The sequence below is a fragment of the Phyllopteryx taeniolatus genome, chromosome 15 (assembly GCF_024500385.1).
Source record: "Phyllopteryx taeniolatus isolate TA_2022b chromosome 15, UOR_Ptae_1.2, whole genome shotgun sequence".
NCBI classification, from domain to species: domain Eukaryota; kingdom Metazoa; phylum Chordata; class Actinopteri; order Syngnathiformes; family Syngnathidae; genus Phyllopteryx; species Phyllopteryx taeniolatus.
In genome coordinates this window covers 9795277-9804630 of record NC_084516.1, presented here as the reverse complement: position 1 = coordinate 9804630, position 9354 = coordinate 9795277, and positions in this window count along the sequence as shown.

The window sequence follows — 9354 nt, the reverse complement described above, 5'->3', positions numbered from 1 at the left end:
TACTTAAATAAATGAGAAAAAAATAACATGGACCCAGAAACCAATAATTGGTCGTATGGGAGCTTACACATGTTCAAATATATTAATGTCAAATAACAAATTTGTATAAATTACCTGCCATGTATTTTTACCATTTTATTTTTCACAAGGGTTTGACTTCAAAATGTTTTTTCCCTTGCACCGCACAAAATCCTCGCAAAGTGCAGACACACTTACACCATCATAACCAATCACAGTTCTATGCCTTCATTAAAGCATCATTCAGACCTCTTAGTGCTTGGATCCCTCCCTCCAAGTGCCAACCATTTAAGTCCACTAATACATAAGTGTGGTCAGAACAGCTGCATTATGCATCGACTGGGGTCAGGGCGCACTGAACTGTGTTCCTCTTGACTCTAACCACACATTGTAGAGATGATGTCTGTTTCCCGCTGAAAACAAAGCCTGTGTAATGATTACATGCTCTCTGTATGCACAGAAACACAAACAACAAATGTAAATATGGCACAAGCATTCTCACTGACAGACAAGAATACAAACACAACTCATTCATATCTGTAAATGCACAAAAAGTGGAACCAATCCTGTCGTAATACAGTCATGGTTCACGGTCCAGTATTTGACGAGGTACATATTATATATATTTTTTTCCTTTGGCTTTTCTTTTTTTTTTTTTCCTTCCTCTGCTACAATTGTCCCAAAAGAAAGAGCACTCTCAAGAAATGTGTTAAGGGGAAAAGAAAACAATATTCACCTTCAATTGCTGTTGGAGACATTTTGACCCTGAAGGTCATTCGAAAATTGTATGTGAACTTTCTACTCTACAATAAAGAACTATTTTAGAATTCAGGCAGCTGCATGTGGTTATTCCGTTTGCTAATTCAATTCAGATTGCTGCTTTCACCTCCCTATCTTTATTTATGCCAACAGGTGGTTTGAGAAATTGATTGGCTTTTTAGTCGCGATGCTTTTATTTCACTCTCAGTAATAAGCCAAAGTTTTACTTAACCTTGTACAATGGATCCAGCGCCACTTATTTGCTCTATGCAGAATGTTAGTAGCTGTAAATAACAACAAAATCCAGAAATGGGTTTTGACTATATTTTTATTATATGGAAAATATGGAAAATTAACCACCAATGTATTATTTCTTTAATGGAACAATCTATTTCTGAATGTTCTTAACTCCTTTTTTTGACAGTAGAAACAGCAAGAGTTGCCATAGCGGAAGTCTGCGTGGTTATAACAACCTCCCATAGCAGATGATCACCAGCTAGTTGACACTGACTCAGCAGCGCACCTGCTGATTTCTGCAATGTAGTATGATCAGTTTTGCCTCAAACACTTCAATATGCCATTAATCAACTTAATCAATGATTCCTGAATCCTCAATCAACAAAGAATTATTGGATATAAATGAATCTATTATGCCTATCCCTACAGTCAACATTAATTTTTAATGTATTAAACTCATTAGGTATGCTAAAAGATTTTCAAAAACGCTGCCCTTCGAATGATGATGATGACTATTTTTTTGTGTGCTGATATGAATGCGGATATTAAACATATCTTCTTTTTTAGAGCTGCTTGGGTCAAATATACACACAATGAAGACACGCTAACCCTGTATAGAAAGTGAAGTCAGTTGGTAATAATGAATTAAATAATTAATAAAAACACACACATACATACACACAGACAAACACACAGCACTTAACCACACAGTGAACCCCCATTATCTTTTAACCACAGAAAACAACAGCTCCTTAAGTTTAAAGAAACAAACTCTCTGTAGACCATTAGCTATTCACCACAGAGCAGAGCACTTTGGGCTGGTGTTTTACTGTTAACCACTGTTTCTAAAATGCATTACCTACTTACCGCAGGGTGTGTGTTTGCATGTGTGTGTGTGTGTGTGTGTGTGTTAGTGCTGGCATGTTGTGGGTCGTCATACACAAACATGTAATGGGACACTTTAATGAAAGGAGGAGGAAGACCAGGATGGGAGAGCCAGAGATGATAGCACAAGAGAGATGACACAGGAGAACAATATTGAGCTACATAAAAGAATGAATTTGAAGAATATGAAGACACCCAACACACTAGGACATCAATACCAGCAAACCACTAAAGTCACATCAGAGACTCGAGGAAACAATACCTCAACTGATGTTACATCAGGTAACCGAAAGGGTAAAAGGGTGGTGAGGGGATCGGTGGGGGACATGAAGGAAATGGATAGTAAAATAATTACAGTGGAACCTCTAATGTCGATCGGAATTGGAATTGTAACACAATTTTCAGGAAAACCATGTCTCAAAAGTCTCACAAAAGTGTCTTTCATGACAGCACACGAAACAGAAAAGAATGGTTACAAGAGTTTGGACTTAATACCCCTGACCTTAACTCCATTAAAACACTTTATACAAAGATTTTGAGCTTTGTGTTTGTGCATCCATCCACCACATACAGATATGAACACCAAAATGGCAAGTGTGGCGTGGTGAGGAGCGTAGAATCTGACAGCAGTGGATTCCAGAAACCTCTTAAAAGTCTCCAATAATTAAAAAACTAAAAAATTTGTTGCTAAGGGAGTCGGAATTCTACAAAAAAAAAGTCACCAAGTTGGCAATATTGGACTCGCTCTACACAACACAGTTGTGGTGGGATGGGGTGACCAGTGTCTAATTTGCATTAGACAGGACCGCCCCTTCAATACAGGCTAATTTCATTGATTTCATAATGATTATATTCCCTTAAGGGGAAATAAATTTTACATTCTGCTCCTGTATATTTTATGTTCCACATCATACAGAGAACCTGATCACACACACGCAGGCATGCAATGACAGATATCAGAGTGAAGGCGCGTGCGATAAGTGCTGTACCTCGTGAGCTCGGGTTGGAGCCTCAGTGCCTTGCTCAAGGGCACCTCAACAGTTGTCAGGAAAAAAAACGAGCCACCCTTCCACCAACATCAAGTTGCCATTTCTTTTCACCACAGAAGGCTCGAACCGTTCCAAAGCCCAAGTCCTGACAGATGAGTTACTGCCGCCTCTGTACAGTATTGGGTGCAATAGGGTGAACAGTGTGCTGTTATTCTTGATCATGCTTTGACAAAGACACCTGGGAATTGTTTTAAATTGTGGGAAAAGTGCACAATATGTCTCGTGTCTTGAATGTGTTGACGCAATGGCCTTGCTCAAAAGTAATATTACAGGGATACTCAATACAATAAAAAGCAGAAGCAGGCAAATTAGTTCAATTCCTAAGCAAATTAACACACAACAGGAGAGAGACAAAGTGAGCACGTTAAGAGTGAAATTGTGAGAGAAAGTACGACTTGGCGGCAGCAGTACATCTTGATCAAGCGATGACTGATCATATCAGCGCCGGCCATCTTTCACCAGCCGCCATTTGACGACACGACGTGACCCTCGTATACATGCGCACGCACATCCATTTCCCCCAACGTACCCCCAGGCAGGAGCATCAATAACGTACGGCCTGGCCAGGAGCCTCTGTTTACACACACACTCACATGCGCACACACTCCCTCATTCACACACAAATGCACAGAGCATGTGCGAGAATACACCCAATTCTGACACTCCCGTATTCACGCAGCCCTTCAGTTGCGTGTGTGCATGCACACACACATCCACACAATATGGCGATGTGCCCTCGGGTCTGAGGGCCGACTCCAGCACTCTACATCCCCCCCCACAACCTCCTGGCCCCTGTTTTTAGTGACAGCTAAGATGAAGGAAAAGAGGTGAATGAAAAGGAAATAAAGATACAGTGCTTGAATTTATTACAGTTTCTCAGCACCGAATTTCAGCCTGCTCACTTCTCTTAAAAATCAGAAATTAGTCGAGTATAACATTCAACTATAACATTTTTTTTTAATTAAAATGTAAAAATCACTTTTACTACATTGATAAAGTCACAGCAAACAAAAAGTCATATAGCATTCAAAATAAGATTTCAGTTAAAGAGCTTCTACCTAATGGTATATTAATCATTACTGAAATATATTCGATTATGTTTTTAATTAATCAATGAAACAGATAATTAAAAAAAGTAATTTCCATCCCGGCGGACGACTGGTTAGAGCGTCAGCCTCACAGTTCTGAGGACCCGGGTTCAATCCCCGGCCCCGCCTTTGTGGAGTTTGCATGTTCTCCCCGTGCCTGCGTGGGTTTTCTCCGGGCACTCCGGTTTCCTCCCACATCCCAAAAACATGCATTAATTGGAGACTCTAAATTGCCCGTAGGCATGACTGTGAGCGCGAATGGTTGTTTGTTTCTATGTGCCCTGCGATTGGCTGGCAACCAGTTCAGGGTGTACCCCGCCTCCTGCCCGATGACAGCTGGGATAGGCTCCAGCACGCCCGCGACCCTAGTGAGGAGAAGCGGCTCAGAAAATGGATGGATGGATGAATTTCCATCCCGTTATTCAAAAACAGGGCACAATTTAAAACTTACTTGACATTGCAGAAAATGCCCAAACTGGTTTGGTCCGTGACATTTCAGAAAATGGGGCAAACATTTTTTTCCAAAGCAGATGTTTGCAAATGTCTTATTCTGATTAAATGATAATCAGTCTGCTTTCATGGAGGACTACAGAAATGTGAGGATATTTTTCGGTGAAGAGGCTGAAATTCTGAGGATTTTGACAAAGTTAAAATAAACATAACTCTTAATGATTAATTGATTATCAAAATAGTTAATGATTAATTTGATAACCAATTAATTGTCAGTTAGCGATAAGATTTGTTCTAAGTGTTTATTATTTTAATTGTCTGAATTTAAGAAAAAAGTGGTAAATGTATTTTACTTTGTGATTGGTCGGTTGAATACTGGCAATAACACACACGCGCACAGACACGCGCATTATTACCTTTACTTGCCTGTAGTACTTGCCGAGCAGCCTGACAGCTTTTCTTAAGTGTGTACTTTTCTTTATTTAATTAATTAAAACAATTGTCAATGAACTTTATATTAGACAAGCATAAAACAATCAATCTACCGCTATGTGTGTGTGTGTGTGTGTACGCATGTGTATTTTAATAATTAGCAGGCAGTAAAGCGACTGTGTTAATTGCATTTAGGATCCTGCCTGGGGAGACTGGGAGAGGGAGGAGGAAGAGAGGGGTGGAGATCATCTTACATTTCTAGCCCCCAAAATAGAGAATTCCCATGTATTCTTAGATATAAAATGGAGCATGCACACACATATCATCCCTGGCATCACACGCACACAAAAATACACACACACGCACACACAGAGGCCCTGGGAGGATTGAGCTAACCTTAATTAGCCTAACAGTGTGGTGAAATTGATTGAAATGCAGAACATCAATTATTAAGTTTAACTGTTTTCATAACCCTACACACGTCCTACCACGTAACACATGTAAGAGGGGGTGGGCTGGGGGAAGGGGGTGTGTGACGACGAGAAAGGAAGACGTGCGTGTGTGGACGCACATACTGTATCCATATCACTTGTGTGAATTTCTCGCAATGTGATGTGATCACTTCTCACCGTGCACATACAGACTGAAAATGGGAATATGGGTGAACTCAAGATTTTGGATGAACATTTGACTAAATATCCTTGACTGACAATGGGGAAAATTCATGCTCTAATTACTGAATATTTACTCATTTAAATGATATTTGCATTAGAATGCAGTATAAGAATCAAATATGTTCGCTGTACTACTGGCTGAATAACGTGCCGCTGAGGTGATGCTTAATAAACAGTTAACTTTCCCGTGTTTGTTGTTAATTGGTGACTAACGCACACAACAACTCGGATCGAGGTGCTGACGTTTTAAACAATGTTGCCGCCGTGGAGCGAACTGTTTAGCTCCTTAGGTCGCTACCTCGTTAGCTTGTGGGCTAGCGAACATAATCAACAGTTAACTTTCCCGTGTGTGTGTTTTTTGGGGACAAACGCACACACACAACAACAACTCGGAACGAGACGCTGACGTTTTAAACAACGTCGAAACTTTGTTCTGTTCGACTGATAATATTAAGAAACCACAACGGCAGCTTAAAAACTCCACTGTGACACAATAAAACTGTTCCAGCAAAAAAGGGATATAGATCCTCCATTCTGCTTGACCTAACAGCCGAACAGGACAAAAGAATAAATAAATAAACGTCGCCACGGTGGAGCCAGCTATTTAGCTCTTAAGCTCGCTAGCTTGCGAACATAAAAAACAGTTGCCTTTAGTGTCTCTGTTGTGTGCTCCGTGATGCACATGGAGCAAGGCTGTGGAGTATTAGACGGCGCCAAAACCGGTCTGCCGGCGTTCCACGAGCTGACTAGCAGCACAGTGAGCCAACTGCCGGCTCACCACCACAGTGACAATTTATCGAGTCCGGAAAAACTATCGTGTCCATTTTATTTACCAAACAAAAAGTCAATATAGTAATTATCGTGACAGGCCTACCGACACGCTTTTCACACTTCAAAGCAGATCATTTGTGTGCCTTTCTTATGTTTTTCCACCATTACTTTTGTGAAGATGTTTGAAATAAACAAAAATCTTAGAAGTGACATTACCAGTGAACGCAAACATTTATCTCACAGTTAAGCCTTATATTTCCATCCGTTTAGCTATGATAGGACCAACACATTACAACAGTGCCCCAGTCTCCCAAATCACAACTGCTGTCATCTGGTGACCTTTTGAACCCAATTCACGTGAAGGTCACGAGCATGCGAAGGTGATGTAATTCCAACCACACATGCTGCTGCTTTGAGCTTAACGACCTGTGGTCAGTTAGCCGAATGTCACACTCACAGGTGACCAATATGTATTAAACACGAGTTTGAACCCATTCACACAACTTTGTGACTGGAGTTGATTTGTGGCCAAGTGACCTTAAGAGTAGATCTGTTTTTTTTTTTTTTTTTTTTTAAAGGGCCCCAAAAATCCAACAATGATGCCATTACCTCATATTTGACAAAAGCTGGTTCGTTAAGAGTGTGTGGTTTATTTAATGGCTTTGACAGTACTACCTGCAGGCTTAAGACAATATTTTGCAATGAGTCTCCAGAGCATGTTTTGTGAGAAGGGACCAATAGACTTGCTTTTAGTACAATGGTCATAGATTTTTTCATTTTATTTTATTTTGTTCAGTAACTGAAGTGCTGATTATCTATTGCTATTCCAGAACGATCTAGTATGTGTGGTTTTAAGTTTAGGAGAGATTTTATTTGCTGCATGATTCATAATTTCTAATAAATTTGATCAATCTGTTGATTATTTTTCGATTAATCGATGAATCCGAATATTTTTTAAAAAATCATGTTTTTTAATGTCCATCCCTTAATTAAAAAACAGGACATTATTTCAAACTGACAGAGCAGAAAATGACCAAACATTCATCGATTATTATTCAGGTACTGGTTTGGTCACAGGCGGCACGGTGGACGACTGGTTAGAGCGTCAGCCTCACAGTTCTGAGGACCCGGGTTCAATCCCCGCCTCCACCTGTGTGGAGTTTGCATGTTCTCCCCGTGCCTGCGTGGGTTTTCTCCGGGCACTCCGGTTTTGTCCCACATCCCAAAAACATGCATTAATTGGAGACTCTAAATTGCCCGTAGGTGTGAATGTGAGTGCGAATGGTTGTTTGTTTGTATGTGCCCTGCGATTGGCTGGCAACCAGTTCAGGGTGCACCCCGCCTCCTGCCCGATGACAGCTGGGATAGGCTCCAGCACACCCGCGACCCTAGTGAGGTGAAGTGGCTCAGAAAATGGATGGATGGATGGATGGTTTGGTCACGTTTTTTTTTTGTATTCCAGAGTAAAAGCAGATGTTTCAAACTTCTTCTTGTTTTGATGAAAAACAAAGACAATCAGTCAGCTTTCATGGTTGACTACAGAAATCGGAGAATATCTAATGTTGAGAGACTGAAATTCCAAGTTACGAGCTTGGTCATAGAACGAATCAGACTCCTAAATCAAGGTACCACTGGATAATGCATTTCATAGGGGTAGAGCTAATGATGTCATCTAGGCCTGGTACACACAAAAGGATTTTTGAAATCTTAAAATATTTTTATTATTTTTTTAATCTGTGACAGACCCCACTCAAAGATTTTAAAAAAAATGACATTTAACAGTTTTGGTCATATTGTGTGTGGTGTGATCTGATCATCTCAACAGAGATAAAAGCACGTAAAAATTCTGTTCTGCCGCCAGTCTCGAAATCTCGCGAGATCACACATGATCTAATAAAGCCAAAGAATAAGAAGAAACACTTGCGGATATGCGCTGAGTGTTTCGGGCTTTTCCCACACACACAAAGAAAGAGTTTCGGTCGTAAATATTGAACACGTTCATTATTTATTGTCCACCCCGACCTGTTTCGGACGCTAAAATTGGAACAAATCCATTCTTAACACACATCAAACCCAAGGATAATCTAATTAAACATAAGATTGTCTCGCATTTGATGTACTTGGGGCAAAATCAGGACAAAAACAGCCCAACTGTCTTTATGTGTGTAGCAGGCCTAAGAGACCTTGAACATAGCGACCTCTGGGTTTGAGCAGCCCCAAGTCCACCCTGTTGCATCACTTGACCAAACAATGGCCCGTCTCACTGTCTTGTCTTTGTCCCGGTGCTGCATCACTGCGACCCACTGAGTCAATGGAAAACTCATTTAGGACTAATTACATGGTTCAGGCTCCTGTGTCTCTCTTACTTCTCTTTACCTCTTCTCTTTTCTCCATCACTCTCTCTCTCTGGCTCGCTGTCCTTTTGCGCTCTCACTTCTTTGCTCCTAACGCTCCTGTTACCAGATCATGGTAGTCTTGCGCTACCGGCCAGCCATAACAACACAACAACGGCGTTAAGAAGGTGCATTGTTATTTCCTTGGGGTCAGCCATAGGTTAGAAGCCAGTCTTAATTAGTTGTCATAACTTATACATGATTACCTCTCCTCAGGTCCTCTGCCCTATCGAAAACACCCATGCAGTGTATGCTCTAGACTTAAAGCTAAGAAGAGGGTTTCTCCATATACATATCCCATGTCCCTTTGGAAAAAAAATGAACACAACTGTCTTATAATTTCACAGTATTATTAAATAATTGTTAAAAACTCTTCTTTATGATCGAACAAATAATTCATTTCAATGCATTCAATTTGCCTAATCCGCTCATACTGTTGAGATGCCAATATTATTAACTAATTTCATTGTGAAAGTATTAAGGGTACTTTCCTCAACAACTTCGAGGGACGATTTAGTCTTGAATGAACCGAACACGTGTGTGTTTGGATTATGTAAGGAAGCTGGAGTTCCAGAAGAAAATCAAGCACAGGGAGAAA